The 18,190-nt window shown below is 35.2% G+C and overlaps 1 protein-coding gene across 1 annotated transcript in view; it reads left to right on the plus strand.

Moving 5' to 3' along the window:
- The first annotated feature begins 1,614 nt into the window (after positions 1–1,614).
- LOC134840432 (phosphoinositide 3-kinase regulatory subunit 4-like) overlaps positions 1,615–18,190 on the plus strand; it is a 236,219-nt gene continuing 219,643 nt past the window's right edge. The window contains exon 1 of the mRNA XM_063856220.1: positions 1,615–1,627. The gene's annotated coding sequence lies outside the window, so the exon portion shown is untranslated. The remainder of the gene's footprint in view (positions 1,628–18,190) is intronic.

Raw genomic sequence — 18,190 nt, forward strand, 5'->3', positions numbered from 1 at the left:
AAAAGACCATTGTCTTAATTGTTTATTTAACGACCCAATTCTAAATTGGAGCGTGCCATTTAAATTAAAGCCTCTTTTCACTAAATCAGATATTGACTGATTTACTCTTATTAGGACTATAAAATCTTGTTTTGAAAATCCACTCCTTTTTAAATACTTGTCCAATTTTTCTCATTTTTTCATGCTCAATATTTTAAAAGGGCGGCGATTATTAATACGTCCCTTTTAACTTAACTTGAAACAAACTGGATAAATATTTAGCAGTCTTGCCGGCTGCACTGAAATTCTCCTTGCTTTGATTAAGCAGAGGTGCACCTGCAATATGATGCATCAGAGAGAGTAATATGAATTTTTAATAAGACAAACTGAAGGCTGCGGTTTTTATCAAAGGGGACTAATAAGTTGAAGATATTTGATTTGAAAAAATCAAATAAAAACTAGTTGAAAATTCCCTTATTAAAAAGGGAGAACAAAGGAGCAGGTGAAAACTGAATAATTAAAGATTGAATCAGCCGCCGGTTTATGCTTACGAGCAAAAGGACTGGCCTGAAATCTTCAGTGTTTCATTTTGCTCAGTAAGCAGCAAGTCAGATCTCTTCAGTCAGATCTTTTCAAGATAAATAATTTTTCTTTTCTGCCTTTACAATAAAATTAAACTAGCCTTTTTCACAAATAAAATAGAGAATAAATTCTCATTTAAAGTTCGATAAAATTATAAATCGAGATACTCGAGAGACCCACACCTGAGGAAGTCTGGACTACAAGTACCCAAAGGACTACGGCAAAGACGATACTGACGACCAAACCAGAAGTGTCGAAGTGGACACAACCAAGGGCGACCCATTCATACTAATCAGCCATCGACCTTAGTAAGAAGATAAAATATTGATGAACAAAATAAGATTAGCTCCACCTCACCTCATAGGTATATTTCTCCAAGCTGTTCGATTCATTTATATAATCTGATAACCCAGTGCTTTGTATCTAACCAACTAATTAATTCATACCTTTTCTAACTATTGTTTCTACTCTACTTTTTGTCAAGACAATTTGACGATCTAAGGTGAGACTTATAAATTAGGATAGAATTACTAAGCATTCAACCAGCAATGATCGCTTAGTAAAACTGGTGCGACCGCAGCAGAGAACTACTCCTTAAGAAATTCTTTTTCCAACAAACTAGAAACAGCTTTTAAAATTCAAAAAATATATTATTATTAGGATCTGTGAGTATTTGTCAGATTAGTTTTCAACCTCAAAAAGCCAGAGACAATGGGTATCTTTCGATAGAAACACAATTTCATTGTCTTCTACTTGACAGATATTCCTGGTAGGGTTCTTGCGAAATGCATCCCCTGCGCTAGCAGTCGCCCACGATATCCCTCCATCTCGAGGTCTATTAGACGGCTTTCTAACTGACATTAGCTCATGAACTTAACTATTATCTATTATTATAATAATATATAAAATTTCTGAAAGAATCGTTCTCTGCCTAAGTCCGCTAGTAAGATATACCCGTTTTGTCCAGTAATCCACTAAAGTTTTGCCGAAACTTCAGTTTAAAGTTATCATCACTAAAATTAACGAAATTCTGTATTAAACTAAAGTGCTCAAAAACTTATTAAATATCTTCATTTATTTTTTCGAGGGGGTTAAGTGGTCATATGTGCGATCATGAAGGAAATGTTGTTAAAATTTGTTCTCCTGTTCACGGTGACACGTTTTGATGCAGTTCATATAATGAGAAGTCATTTCAAATAGATTTTCATATAATAAATTTCGAAAAAAAATCAAAGGGGGTAACTGGAAAAGAGCCCAATTTTTAAAATATTTTTGTTTATGTTTTGAGGACTTGACGATTACCAAGTTGGTAAATTTTCAGACTAATAAATGTGCGCGCTTAAGAATTTATCTATGATGCGGAAAGATTAAGCGCAAATTAAATAAATAAGGCGAACTACTCCGCAGTCAAAACTGCTCCAAATTTAACTGGGGGAAGCTAATTGATTGCACTGTTATCTTCATCGACTCAAATTACAACTTTTACTATTTAGAGCAGGGGCGGATTTAGGGGGGGGGGGCGGAGGGGCAAACGCCCCTCCCCCCCCCCCCCCCCCCTCAGGGATTCGACCCCCTGCCGACCCTTTGGTACTTTTTAAGAAATCAATTTTTTGCCGACCGACCCTAAAATTTTTCTGAAAATCCGCCCCCCCCCCTCGAAAAAATCCTAGATCCGCCCCTGATTTAGAGGGAGAATGTCCAGATTTTAAAATTTATAATTCGCAGAAAAATTTTGTAAGAAAATCCATTTAACGGTCTGTAGCAAACTTCATAGTTTTACACTGTAACGAGCAACTTTATCAATGTTCAAAAAAGCTAAAACACAATAAATTTATTACCACTAGTAGGGTTTTCTTTTTAAGAGTCAATAAACGTTTCTCATACTCTTAAATAGGTGGCAATTGTTTTTCGTTTTGTTTTCAAAAAAAGTCTTAAAATTAGTTCACATTCGATTTGTTTTTTTTTTGCAGTTTGACTGATTTTTTGATTTCTTTCTAAGTTCAATCCATTTTTTGCTAAAAGGAAGGCAAAAGCTAAAAGGTCACGAAAAACTTGATCGAATTCTAGTTTCGAAGGTGGTTTTTTCAAATTGGGTTAGTTTTATCAAAAAATTGCCAATCAAAAATTTTTCTTGAAACTCAACGAGCTTGAAGTCCATCTGTTTTTTTTTGAAATTTGATAATGAGATTTTTTAAAACAACAGTTGAGTATTTGTTCTACTTTTTCCTTGCGTTCACTGACTCTTTTCCAGCAGTTTGTTGGCCATATTTTTTGTTTTGTTCTTCTGCAGAACTTTTGACGAAGTAATGCTTTTTATACACACGTAATTTAGCGTGTTAAAGCTCGTTTAAAAACTAAAAGTACTAAAACGCAACTTTTTGATCAATAACTACTAATAGGAGCCCACTTATAGCATTTTGTGCACAACAAAGTTTTGGCCAGAAAGGGTTTTCACAAGTTGTGGGAGACCATGATACCCCCAATCATGTTACCCTCCTGCGACTGGCGATTATTAGTACGAAAAGCAGACGCATGAAACACGCGGCGCCCACCAATAGGTCCATGAGAGTTTTGCCTTTGTGTTAGTTTTGTTGCCGGCGTTTGAAAAACTCAGCAATCAATAACTTTTCACGGTTTTAGACGATTCTGACTGATTTAAATTGTTCTGTCTCTCGCTTCTTCTATTATTCAAATAGTCACCTAATTTACTGAAAATGAAAATTCCCGATTCGAGGTTTGCGACTTATCAAAAAATTTTGATAACATGTTAATACCGAGTCTCGTAATCAGCGACTGGTCAAAGTCGCGCCCTCTAGTCTTATCCTAAGTCGGGTCGTGGCTCAAAGTCTTATCTTACCATCATCATCATCATCATCACATATGTTATTTCGACGCCAATTTCTTGAATTCAAAGGTGTTTGAGTTTAATTAAAAACCAGTTTTGGCGTATAAATAATCAGTCGCTCCGCTAAAGATGAGTTCGTTTCTGTCGATAGCCGTACCCACTCTAAAATGAGCTGGGATTTAAACAGAGAATGATCTTTGAAGATGGTTAAAAATCGGACCCGCTCTAAAATGAGCTGGGCGTTTCATCGTCGTTGCCTTCTTTGCCTTCGTTTCACAGCCATTGGATTTTCTATGCTTCTGAAGGCGTCATAAAAGTCCTTAGCAAGTTCGCGCACGCCATTTGCTGTGGGGTGAAGTCCATCTGCGCAAACATGCCTCCGATAGCTGAACTTTACAGTTTTAAAGAGCGGGATTTTATACCATGCCGTTAGATTTCTGTAGCATTTATTCACTCTCCTGATAAGAGAGCGTTCACCTTCCCGGCTAATAAGTGACATGACGCCAACTTCGAAATTGCAGTCAAGGAGTCTAAAAATAGCACTCGCCATCTCCTCGGCTACTTCAGTCGCTCCCAATGACTGGCGCCCTGAACGGACAAACAGGTTGTTTGTTCCTCCCATTATGAGCACTGTTTGTACATCCAAGTTTTTCACATCATTGAGAACCTGATCGCTACAAAGGGTTGAGAGAGTTCCACCAGGGCACGAAACTGTCACGGAATCTGGCAGAAAAATCCCATAAACTAGCGATGATCTCAAAACAGCATATGTCACTCTCTTGATCTTATCAGAGCTCAATATTATCCGTCTTTTGGGGAGAAACGTGGTTTCAACATGAACATTTCTTAGACGCAAGGTTTCGTTTAGCTTTTGAATTCCAACCTTTCTAGTTTCAGTCTTTTTAGCAGCCTTTAACTGAAACAAGTCTCATAGTAATACTGGTTAAACAAATACGTTTTCAACTGTTTACGAAATTCAGTTTCATTTGGTAGTTTAAGGTTACATGGTAAACTATTCCAATGGTGTGCGGCAGCAAATCTAAACGTCCTTTTTCCATAGTTCGTGTTAACCAGTGGTTTCTTAATGACCATGGTCCTTTCACTGAAACGGGAGGAGCTTTTTTGTAGTGAAAAATATTTACTCAGATAAGACGGAACGATTTGAGGATTGAAAATGCATTTGTGTACGATTGTCAAGACTTTAAAAATCACTCGAGATTTTATGGGCAACCAATGTAGATCATGGAGTAATACTCGTTGACTTCTTCAAACCGAAAACAAATCTGCAGGCACTATTTTGGACTTTTTGCAACTTGTAGAGCAGATAATTTGGTAAGCTCGAGTACAAGCTATTGCAGTAGTCTAATCGACTTAAGACTAGCATTCTTGCCAACATATTTCTATTTTCAAAATCAAGGTAGAAACGTATGCTGTATAGTTTCCGGAGACTGTGGTAACTGGCGCCACACACGGAATCGATCTGTTTTTTCAATGACAAGGATCGGTCAATGAGGCAACCTAAAGACTTCACAGAGTTTTCTGTTGATTTCATCAGCTTAACCGTTGAATTTCCAATGAGTATTGAACCGTTTGTTAGACCTTTTGACTTACTAGTGGCTAGGTTAATTACTTGGCTTTTTGATTCATTTAACATAAGCCCCATGGACGAAAACCAGTTCGAAATAATAACCAGAGATCTTTCTATTTCTTCTAATTCACTCTCATTTTTAATTTCACAGTATAAAGTAGTATCATCGGCATACATTTGGTATGAAAATTTAGTTGAGCCAATAATATCGTTCAATGGTGTCAGGTAGATTGAGAACAGGAGGGGTCCCAGAAGAGAACCTTGAGGCACTCCAAATTCTAGTTCTTGAGAATTCGATAAAACATCATTGATAGCAACAATTTGAGTCCGATTCTCTAGATAGGAAAGAATTAGATCCACTGCATCATTCGTCATTCCAATCCGATTTTTCATGATCTTTCTCAGTGTTTTATGATCAATGGTATCAAATGCAGCTGAAAGGTCAAGGGCTATCAAAAGGACCTGTCTCTTGTTGTCGAGACTAGTCAGTAGATCATCTGTAGTTTTTAGCAGAGCCGTTTCAGTTGAAAAATGCTTCCTGTAAGCAGATTGGTGTTCATCTAGAAGATTATAGGAGCTAAGGTATTGATCGAGCTGTTTATATAAAATTCTTTCAAAAACTTTACTGATAAACATCAGATTCGCTATTGGTCTATAAGAATTTGAAACCTTTTGGTCAAATTTGTGGTCTTTAAAGAGAGGAGTTATCACCGCTCTCTTGAGACACTTTGGAAATTTGGACTGATCGATGCAATTGTTTATCATAATGATGAAATAATCTTTCCACGAGTGTGCTATTCTTTTCATATCTATCGTTTTCAGTATATCTTCTCGTGAGTTCGCGTTTGAAACCATTTTTACTGCTTCTTCTAGTTCATCTATAGTCATATATTGGAATTGGAAAGAAGAAACTGCAGTGAAAGCAAAGAGTGGCGGCGAGATGCCATTACTTTTAACATTTGCCACTAAATTTCTAACCTTCTGAATGAAAAATTGGTTGAAGTTTTCAGCTAATTCATAATCACTGGAGTATATCAGTGGTAGAAAGTTTTGTTGTTTTTCTCCAGCAAGGCGTTTCAATTCACGAAACTTGAGCGAATGGCTATTTGAAAGCTCAAAGCGCCTGGAAAAATATATCAATTTCTTCTCTCTAAACAGATCTTTACATTTCTTTAAATACTCCTTGAAAGCTGTTTCGTTTTCTAATCCAGGATTTACACGCATTACGCGTTCTAATTTTCTACGTTTTCGTTTTACGTCTGCTAACTCTTTATCGTAAAAATTACAAAATCGGTTTTTGACAACTTTGGTCTTAGTTGGCACATAATCAGTTTTCAGCAGCTGCAAAATTTCGATAAAATTCTCTGCCATCTTGTTCGGGTCACTGGTGTTCAGATTCAAGATTAAATTCTGATCTTTTTCCGTCTCTAAATGTTTCCAGTCTGTATTGTTCCAATCATAAATAGTCAATCTGGTTTTATGCTTCCGTTGAATTGCGATTTCATAAGTGAACGTCAATAGATGGTGATCAGAGTATTCAACGTGCTCATTTCTAACGGGTGAGCACAATTCCGGGTTTGAACAAATTATGAGGTCTAGAATTTTCCCGTATTCGTGAGTTGCTTTCTTAACAATCTGTTCTAGGTTATATTCCAGTATAATCGAACAAAATGTATTGGATTTGGCACAACGTCTGTTTTCTAGATCCAAATTAAAAATCACCCAGGAGGAGAATTTGGGTTTCAATTGATGAGGCAAGAATATTTTCGGTCAATTCATTAAAAAACTCGTTATAATTTCCACTGGGCGGTCTATATATTGCTGCAATTGTTATTTTGACTTTTCTAGTCACGACCGTAATTACCAAGAATTCACCATCGTCCGAGAGATGGCTTAAAATTCTTTCACCCTGTAGTTCTTCGCGAGAAATTATGGCAACACCTCCACCTATTTTAGCCGTTCGTGAAACATGATGGTATCGATATTCATTTGAAGAGTCTATACACTGATTTAGAATATATTGCGTATCCGGCTTAAGCCAGGTTTCAGTTATGATCAAGATATCAACTTGTTCTATAGCCAATATGCTCTGTATTTGATTTACTTTTTTCGCTAGAGAACTTATATTAATTACACCAACTTTCATAGCATTCGATTGAGACTCGGGTTTTTTATTTGGTTTTAGTCAGTCACTTTTCAAAGTTCTGAGCCAGGTTCTGGCTTCTGCATCAAGATTGTACCTGTTTATTACAACATTTTCCGGCCAAGAATTAGGTTGATCAATGATTGTTGCATGTTCGCCGTCAAATACACAGTGGAAACTTTTGTGGCGAGAATTTTTCTTTGTTATTTCCCTGATATGATTCAGAGGAAATCCTTTACTTTGACACCATGCGACTATATAACTTTCATCATTTGTCTGTTTTATTCTTCCAACATAGAGATGGCATCGTGGTGGTGGCTTCTCTACACCTTTGAGTGCTTCCGTTACCACTTCTCTCGTAATTAGTGGCTTCTTTGGTCTGCGGTCATTTCTATCTTTGGAGCCTTTTCGCTTCGTAACCCTCGAGCTACCAGCTTCTGAGGATACACTTTCACGAGCATTTCTGGTGAATGCCGAAGAATTCAGATTAAACTTCGCTGCCCCAGCATAATTGGTTTTGTTCTTTTCAATTATACTACTTGGTTCACGATATTGCTTCAGCGATAGCAGCTCAGACTTTAATTCGTGTACATCTTGCGCCATAGTCTTTATTGAGAACAGTTCTTGTCGCAGTTCATCAATAACTCGGAAAAGATCTCTTTTACAGGTTCCACAATCTGGGCAACTCCATTCAATGTGCCCAACCACCTTATCGGCAGTGTTGCCCTTATCGGAAGTGTTGAGGCCAATACACGCAGAGTGGGCAGAAGCTTGACAACCGACGCATTTCACCGATTGATTGGTTAAAGCGTTTTGACATACTGTACAGTGGAGAGACGACATATTTCAATTGTCTTGCTGGGAATTATTGGTCGTTTCCGCTCTAAAATGAGCTGGATTTTGGTAGATTTATTTAAAGATATTTCCAAATTCTCTTTGTCGTTTCCGCTCTAAAATGAGCTGGATAACACCCGGGAATTTGTTCGTGTCTTTTCTGGCTGTCGTAACCACTCTCAAATGAGCTGGTTTATCTTCTTTATCTGATTCTGTTTGTGTCAATTTCGATTTCCATCAACCGGATCTCTAAAATCCCTTCGTAGACAAGGGCTACCCAAGATAAGATGTTTATCCGGTTCGTCGAGACATATCTATCTATTTAATAAGTTTATCACAACAATTAGGCTAAGGGGCCTATTTGTCATGGCCTATTTGTCATGGCTTTGGGGTTAGGAGCGCGTGTTTCATGCATAGAATAAAAATGAACAGTTTCAGCTCATACTAAATCTTGTCATATAAAACACGCCCCTAATTTTTTGCAACTTAAGATGTTGCACTTACTTAAACTTCGTTCGATGGCGGCATGTAGATGAGTTTACGTGGAGCTGGAACTTTTGCCATATGAAACTAACAGAAAATGTGACATTTTAAGGCCAGCAGAAGGATGTTCCAAACAGAGCGGATGCGACTCAACAGGCCCAGTACTGGATAAATGCGGCCAAGATAGTCTCAACCGAGGTTGTGGACCACTTCAACGAGGAGTTCGCAGAGAGTGTGGCCATTCTGGACCAGAACAAGGGACACAATGACACCATGTGTTTCCTCTGCAGACAGAGTCCCTCTGACGTCATATTCCTCATGGACGAGTCCACCAGTATGGACGGGTGGTACGTTCATTCGGATATTCTTAATTATCCCCTGTACCCTGTACCCTATACCCCCAAGTACTTCAAACCGGGGAAATTTGTTACAATAGCTTCAAAACGGGGGTGGCTTGGAGTGGTGGTAGCGGTTTTTAATCAAGTTTTTGATCGCGTTGTCTACCTTTAAGTCGACCAAAATGATTTTGTGAGCTATCCCAAATCGTGATCTCTTAAAAAAGGCGTTTCAAGCAACTTTTGAAAAAATTTGACCATAAAAACGCAAATTAAATTCAGTTCAATGTAATATGTTTATTGTTTCGACCATTGAAAATGGGGAGGAACTTTGTATTCGGGTGATTTAGTTTTTTCTTTTGTTTTCTTTTTGTTTTCCGCGCAAACTTAGGTACGACAAATAATCATCGGAATGGGTCGAGTAATGTATCACATTAAAGTCATTTCAGTCGTAATTCGAACGATCTCGAAATATTTGCAAAAAATTGTCTCAGTGTCGAGAAAAACCCGTATGAAGTTTTTGATAATTGGTCTAACTTCAAAGTAATAAAAAGAGGCTATGCAGGCTTACAAAAGCTTATTTGTGCTTTATTTAAGCCGTGAAAACTTTGTTATGCTCGAGTAAAGTTGATTTTTGAAGTTTTTTTAGCGCCAATTTGGGAATCAAAAACATCAAAATTCAAAAATTTTCTGCTAAGAAATTTTGAATTTTTCTAACGATTTTTTTTTCGTTTTTCTAGTCATTATTCTAAAGAAACTGTTTTCCAATTGGCATATTTTACTATGAATCTCGAATATAAGTTCTTTTTTTTTGTTTAGATCTTTTTTACCACACCACGCAGAAAAGACGACACTAAATTGAAAAAACCGGCTACCCTTGTTCAATTTAAATTGGTTTGTTGGAAATGTTTCGAAATATTTCGTATAAAGGAACATTTCAAAACTTCACAAAAAATGACAACAGCTGAAATTTTTTTAATTTTGAGCTTGAGGTATCAATAAATTTCATAATATTAAAAAAGTCGAAGTTTGTCACCCAGAGAGAAAAATTTACTATTTCGTCGCTTTCGTTGATAATTGGAAAATCAACACAAACAGAAATGAAAAGTTTTGAAGTCTTAACTCATTGGTTTTGAAACTTCTGAGCCATCAGAATGTTGGTAAGTATACTACATACTTGCTACTTTTTTGCTTCAAGATATAAAATTGTGAGGACAGATGAAAATGTTTTAAAAGAGCCAAAAAACGCACCCTTTTTTGCACAATACCCAAGTTTTCATCATAAGTTATACATAATTTTCAGATAGCTGAAAAATCAAGTTTCCTAATTTCTCAGCGCTTCTCAGAATTCTGTGTTTCTGTGAATAGTTTCCCATTTTGTGTTTTGGCTCTTTTTTTTCGCTCTCTAACGCCAAAACTCCTACCCTCTTAATACATGCCTCAAAATTACAAGCAAGTGGTTTTGTTTCGGTTGGACGTGCGCAGGATTATTATGTAATCGTTATGCTGAATACGTAATTTGCCAAAATTTTATAAAAATTGGACAGAGTGATAAAATAGAGGAAATTTTCTGTTGGCAGGAGAGGAATTGAGAGCTGGAGTTTTTGTTTTAAAAAAAACTAGAAAGATATTTTTAGGAGCCAGTATGAGACAGCGTTCGTAGTGTCTGTTCTGGACCAGTTCAAGACCACGATGGACCAGAACACGAGCAGACTGGCTTTCATCACCTTCAGTGGCAACCCCAACACCATCTTCCCCTTCACCTCCATTTACTCCCTCTTCAAGTCAGCTGTCCAGAGTCACAAGTATGAGGGCGGCAGCACAGGTATGCATACTTGTCTGGACGCTCATTCAGTCTGCGGTGAAATATTTTCAATTATAAAGAGCTGCAAAAAGTTAGAACAGACAGAATTATTAAAAAGAACAAATAACCTATTTCACAATGTTTTTGCATGCAAAAACTAATTATTCAGAGGAAAAATATAAGGTCATCAAAAACTGCTTAAAGTTGGCGTTTTGTTTTTTTAGTTAACTCCGTTTGTTTTATTTTTTGCATCTTATTATAGTAGATTTCTTGTTTGTAATTTTTGAGAGCTCTCGAAATCAGGTTGTGAAATCTTTTCAGCTTCTATGGTTCGTTTTGACGTGATCAAAGTTTCTAATCTCAATTTAACTTTACAGTTCTCTCACTAAATATTACAGTGCTTATCCACTAGTTATTACAGTGAAAGTATCATAAGTCGTAATGCGACTAGCATTAAAAGACAACTCGCAATATAAGGCAACTCGTAATTTATTCACCGGTGCAGTCATGCCAATGTGCTGCTAGCTTGCCAACTGAGGGTAGGACTTTATGCGAAATCTAACGCTGTTCATCGTCGACCTTAAGCCGAAGTTTCTACGTTATCAATTTATTTTCAATCTTTGCCAACCTGTAAGGTTAAAAAACAATACGTTTTTCGAATTTCACCCAACCGTCAAATTTGTATATCCATCATATGTATTTGAAAGTATCATATGGTTATAATTAAAGTATAGCTTTTTAGATGATCTCATAACCGTACCAGCTTGTAAGTATAGCCTTGATGCAGTCCCCGGTTTTTCTCCCATGGCAAGGCGCTACAATGAAGTTATAATTATTATTTGCGATGAACTTGACCAAAACTGCATGGTCTATCGAGCAGTCGGTAGACAGTGAAACAAAAAAGTTGATAGTCGGCAGACAGCGAAACAAAAACAAATTGGGTAATGAGTATTAAAAAACAAGTTGGTTACTTTATGGTTATGTTCTCATGTTCAATAAGAGATAATCCAGCTGGTTTAGTTTAAATTAGATTCTTTTGAGCTTAAATCAGTTATCCCGCAACCAAGTTTAGGCGTAAATATTTGATTATAGCTGATTATTAAGATGGTTTGTTGACAAATAAAACTGATTAAAATTACCAAAACAACAACGTGTTTGAATTATTCATAATCGGTTATAATTGAGACACTTTTTAAGCTATTATAATCTCATATAATCCTATATCATTGTATAATTGAGTATAGTATGATCATATATAATTGTATAATTGTATAATTGATCCTGTCTAGTTGGTTATAATTGATTATAGTTCCTGCCGAGAACCATTTATAATCGATTATCAGAGATTAAAATTCCTCATTTGCTCCACAAACATTTGGCCAAAAAATTGATTTTCAATTATTTGTGTCAATTAGATAATCACACTTTTTCAATTGTTTTATTAATGCCTTCCTTTTGTTCAGTGGAAATGAAGTGTAAATTTTTTTCAATTTTATAATTAAGCTCAACAAAACTGAAAAAAGAGTTGTTACGCAATTTTATCTGTGCTATTTTTAATTTTTCTACCAACGTTTACTCCAGTTAAAAAAAAACAGCAGAAGGTTGCAAATACAAGGCCTTTAGATACGTTTTTAATCGAAGAAAAAAATTCTTTTCGAAAAAAATTGATAACTTTCGGCTATCAAGTATCCTGCGTGAGTGACTTCATACAAAGTGTAATCTTCATTAAGCAAAAAAATTTGCATGAGAGCAAAAACTGCACAAAAATCATTGAATAGACATAAAATAGAGAAATTAATTTAAAAAACTGAAATAAATCCTTGATCAAGAAAAATGCAATTGTTCGAGCGCCTTTGTTTGGTTTGAATTCAAATGGTCAAAGGTCATATGATCAAATTCTATCAATTTTTTTTTGAAAACGTTTAGATGTTGTTCTTAGACTGTGTTCTGAAATTGGTGATTATGTCGCGACTTCGTTTTTCTTCGTCTTCCCGGATGAATAAAAATATTTGCCTTGTATATCCATCATATGTATTTGAAAAGATCATATGGTTATAATTAAAGTATAGCTTTTTAGATGATCTCATAACCGTACCAGCTTGTAAGTATAGCCTTGATGCAGTCCCCGGTTTTTCTCCCATGGCAAGGCGCTACAATGAAGTTATAATTATTATTTGCGATGAACTTGACCAAAACTGCATGGTCTATCGAGCAGTCGGTAGACAGTGAAACAAAAAAGTTGATAGTCGGCAGACAGCGAAACAAAAACAAATTGGGTAATGAGTATTAAAAAACAAGTTGGTTACTTTATGGTTATGTTCTCATGTTCAATAAGAGATAATCCAGCTGGTTTAGTTTAAATTAGATTCTTTTGAGCTTATATCAGTTATCCCGCAACCAAGTTTAGGCGTAAATATTTGATTATAGCTGATTATTAAGATGGTTTGTTGACAAATAAAACTGATTAAAATTACCAAAACAACAACGTGTTTGAATTATTCATAATCGGTTATAATTGAGACACTTTTTAAGCTATGATAATCTCATATAATCCTGTATCATTGTATAATTGAGTAATCTTCTTTAAGCAAAAAAATTTGCATGAGAGCAAAAACTGCACAAAAATCATTGAATAGACATAAAATAGAGAAATTAATTTAAAAAACTGAATTAAATCCTTGATCAAGAAAAATGCAATTGTTCGAGCGCCTTTGTTTGGTTTGAATTCAAATGGTCATAAGGTCATATGATCAAATTTTATCAATTTTTTTTTTGAAAACGTTTAGATGTTGTTCTTAGACTGTGTTCTGAAATTGGTGATTATGTCGCGACTTCGTTTTTCTTCGTCTTCCCGGATGAATAAAAATATTTGCCTTGTTTATCCATCATATGTATTTGAAAAGATCATATGGTTATAATTAAAGCGTAGCTTTTTAGATGATCTCATAACCGTACCAGTTTGTAAGTATAGCCTTGATGCAGTCCCCTGTTTTTCTCCCATGGCACGTCGCTACAATGAAGTTATAATTATGATTTGCGATGACATTGACCAAAACTGCATGGTCTATCAAGCAGTCGGTAGACAGTGAAACAAAAAATTTGATAGTCAGCAGACAGCGAAACAAAAACAAATTGGGTATTCAGTATTAAAAAACAAGTTGGTTACTTTATGGTTATGTTCTAATGTTCAATAAGAAATAATCCAGCTGGTATAGTTTAAATTAGATTCGTTTGAGCTGATATCAGTTCTATCCTGCAACCAAGTTTAGGCGTAAATAATTGATTATAGCTGAATATTATGATGACTTGTTAACAAATAAAATTGATTATAATTACCAAAATAACGTGTTTGATTTATTCATAATCGATTATAATTGAGACACTTTTTAAGCTATTATAATCTGTGAAATCTTTGTTATGCTCGAGTAAAGTTGATTTTTGAAGTTTTTTTAGCGCCAATTTGGGAATCAAAAACATCAAAATACAAAAATTTTCTGCTAAGAAATTTTGAATTTTTCTAACGATTTTTTTTTCGTTTTTCTAGTCATTATTCTAAAGAAACTGTTTTCCAATTGGCATATTTTACTATGAATCTCGAATATAAGTTCTTTTTTTTTGTTTAGATCTTTTTTACCACACCACGCAGAAAAGACGACACTAAATTGAAAAAACCGGCTACCCTTGTTCAATTTAAATTGGTTTGTTGGAAATGTTTCGAAATATTTCGTATAAAGGAACATTTCAAAACTTCACAAAAAATGACAACAGCTGAAATTTTTTTAATTTTGAGCTTGAGGTATCAATAAATTTCATAATATTAAAAAAGTCGAAGTTTGTCACCCAGAGAGAAAAATTTACTATTTCGTCGCTTTCGTTGATAATTGGAAAATCAACACAAACAGAAATGAAAAGTTTCGAGGTCTTAACTCGTTGGTTTTGAAACTTCTGAGCCATCAGAATGTTGGTAAGTATACTACATACTTGCTACTTTTTTGCTTGAAGATATACAATTGTGAGGACAGATGAAAAGTTTTAAAAGAGCCAAAAAACGCACCCTTTTTTGCACAATACCCAAGTTTTCATCATAAGTTATACATAATTTTCAGATAGCTGAAAAATCAAGTTTCGTAATTTCTCAGCGCTTCCCAGAATTCTGTGTTTCTGTGAATAGTTTCCCATTTTGTGTTTTGGCTCTTTTTTTCGCTCTCTAACGCCAAAACTCCTACCCTCTTAATACATGCCTCAAAATTACAAGCAAGTGGTTTTGTTTCGGTTGGACGTGCGCAGGATTATTATGTAATCGTTATGCTAAATACGTAATTTGCCAAAATTTCATAAAAATCGGACAGAGTGATAAAATAGAGGAAATTTTCTGTTGGCAGGAGAGGAATTGAGAGCTGGAGTTTTTGTTTTAAAAAAAACTAGAAAGATATTTTTAGGAGCCAGTATGAGACAGCGTTCGTAGTGTCTGTTCTGGACCAGTTCAAGGCCACGATGGACCAGAACACGAGCAGACTGGCTTTCATCACCTTCAGTGGCAACCCCAACACCATCTTCCCCTTCACCTCCATTTACTCCCTCTTCAAGTCAGCTGTCCAGAGTCACAAGTATGAGGGCGGCAGCACAGGTATGCATACTTGTCTGGACGCTCATTCAGTCTGCGGTGAAATATTTTCAATTATAAAGAGCTGCAAAAAGTTAGAACAGACAGAATTATTAAAAATAACAAATAACCTATTTCACAGTGTTTTTGCATGCAAAAACTAATTATTCAGAGGAAAAATATAAGGTCATCAAAAACTGCTTAAAGTTGGCGTTTTGTTTTTTTAGTTAACTCCGTTTGTTTTATTTTTTGCATCTTATTATAGTAGATTTCTTGTTTGTAATTTTTGAGAGCTCTCGAAATCAGGTTGTGAAATCTTTTCAGCTTCTATGGTTCGTTTTGACGTGATCAAAGTTTCTAATCTCAATTTAACTTTACAGTTCTCTCACTAAATATTACAGTGCTCATCCACTAATTATTACAGTGAAAGTATCATATTTCGTAATGCGACTAGCATTTAAAGACAACTCGCAATATAAGGCAACTCGTAATTTATTCACCGGCGCAGTCATGCCATTGTGCTAGCTTGCCAACCGAGGGTAGGACTTTATGCGAAATCTAACGCTGTTCATCGTCGACCTTAAGCCAAAGTTCTTACGTTATCAATTTATTTTCAATCTTTGCCAACCTGTAAGGTTGAAAAAACAATAAGTTTTTCGAATTTCGCCCTACCGTCAAATTTGTATATTCATCATATGTATTTAAAAGTATCATATGGTTATAATTAAAGTACATCTTCTAGATGATCTCATAACCGTACCAGCTTGTAGTATAACCTTGATGCAGTCCCCGGTTTTTTTCCCATGGCACGTCGCTACAATGAAGTAATAATTATGATTTGCGATGACCTTGACCAAAACTGCATGGTCTATCGAGCAGTCGGTAGACAGTGAAACAAAAAAGTTGGTAGTCGGCAGACAGCGAAACAAAAACAAGTTGTGTATTGAGTATTAAAAAACAAGTTGGTTACTTAATGGTTATGTTCTAATGTTCAATAAGAGATAATCCAGCTGGTTTAGTTTTAATTAGATTCTTTTGAGCTTATATCAGTTATCCCGCAACCAAGTTTAGGCGTAAATAAGGTGCGTACCCACGGAGCCGCATTCCCGGATAGCCGAAAAAAATAAATACCTCCGGTTTTAATTAAATTAAATCAGAAAAATCTTGAGACGCATTTTGATTGGACAAAAAAGCCTCAAAATTTTGCAGCCTGTTAGCTTAGAAAATTCTGAACATTTTTAAGAGATTGGATTGGCTAATTTTTTTACTCTCATTTAATTAATTAACAACAAAAGTCTGATTACTGCAGGGATTCAACACCCCTCACCAACCAGAGGGTCCCTCTTTGGTAAGTTTTATTATATCCATTTTCGGCCCACAAACCCTAAAATTTTTAAGTATATGCTAACTTTAAAGGGGAGCGCGCGCTGTAAAACGCAATTTTTTGGATAAAATTTTTTTAAAAAAACCAAAAACGGCGTTTTGGCCTGTTTTTTTAAATATTTGTCCGTTTTTTAAACGCGTTTATTTTTTTTTGCCGGGGGCATAGTGGGGTAAATGTGGGTAGGGGGAGGGGGTAATTGGGAGAAGGGGAAGGGAGTGGTAAGGAAGAAAGATTGGACTAAGTGTGTGGGTGGGGGGGGGGGGGGTAGAGAAAGGGGGGTACACCAAATAAAACAAAACAGTGTTTTTAAGTAAGTTTGTATGATCTCTTTAACTATTGTCCCCCCCTATCGTACCTAGTAACGAATTCCCTTAATAAGAAATGGGTAGGGGGGTAATTGTTAAGTAGATCCAAAATTGCGGTTATCCGGGAACGAATTTATTTTTCGGCTATCCGGGAACGAATTCATTTTTCGGCTATCCGGGAACGAATTTATTTTTCGGCTATCCGGGTATTCGGCTCCGTGACATGCCACCGTAAATAATTGATTATAGCTGATTATTATGATGATTTGTTGACAAATAAAATTGATTATAATTACCAAAATAACGTGTTTAAATTATTCATAATCGATTATAATTGAGATACTCTTTAAGCTATTATAATGTCATATAACCCAGTATCATTGTATAATTGTATAATTGAGTATAGTATGATCATATATAATTGTATAATTGTATAATTGACCTTGTCTAATTGATTATATTTGATTATGGTTCCTGCAGAAAACCTTTTATAATCGATTATCAGGGATTAAAATTCCTCATTTCCTTCACAAACATTTGGCCAAAATATTGATTTACACGAATGTATTACGAGCATGGTACAATGGATTCGGAAAACAATATAGGTATCTAGGAATCTAGAAGTTTTGCGCTTTACTGATAGCAATTCAAATCAACGTTGGAAACCTTAAAATTCTTTTTGATATAAATTCGGTTTCCTCTCAATTTGGGTAACTTTATATCAAAAAGAAAAAAAAACAACATAATATGCGTGGTTTTTTTCTGTTTTGATTTCAAATTTCCGTTTCAAATTTGTCTACACTTCAAATACATTTACTAGAAAGATAGAAAAAATGACTCTAAAACTTTGATAGAGAACATAGCCGAAAAGGTTCTCAAATTTTGTTTTGAAAAAAATAATAATTTTTAGAAATCACAGCGCAATTAAGTGTTTGTCTATGAACCATTCAATCTATTCTCAATCCATTCAAAATTATGGAAACTAAAAAATCGAAATTTTTCATCAAAACAATGAGTTTTGCTCCATAGATTTCATTCACGCTTTTCCAATTGTTTTTCAATTATTTGTGTCAATTCGATAATCACACTTTTTCAATTATTTTATTAATGCCTAACTTTTGTTCAGAGGAAAAAAAATGTAATTTTTTTTTCAATTTTATAATTACGCTCAACAAAACTGAAAATAGAGTTGTTACGCAATTTTATCTGTGCTATTTTCAATTTTTCTACAACTTTTACTCCAGATAGAATAAAAACAGCAGAAGGTTTCAAATACAAGGCCTTTAGATACGTTTTTAATCGAAA

This window comes from Symsagittifera roscoffensis, chromosome 2 (assembly GCF_963678635.1).
Source record: "Symsagittifera roscoffensis chromosome 2, txSymRosc1.1, whole genome shotgun sequence".
Lineage (NCBI taxonomy): Eukaryota > Metazoa > Xenacoelomorpha > Acoela > Convolutidae > Symsagittifera > Symsagittifera roscoffensis.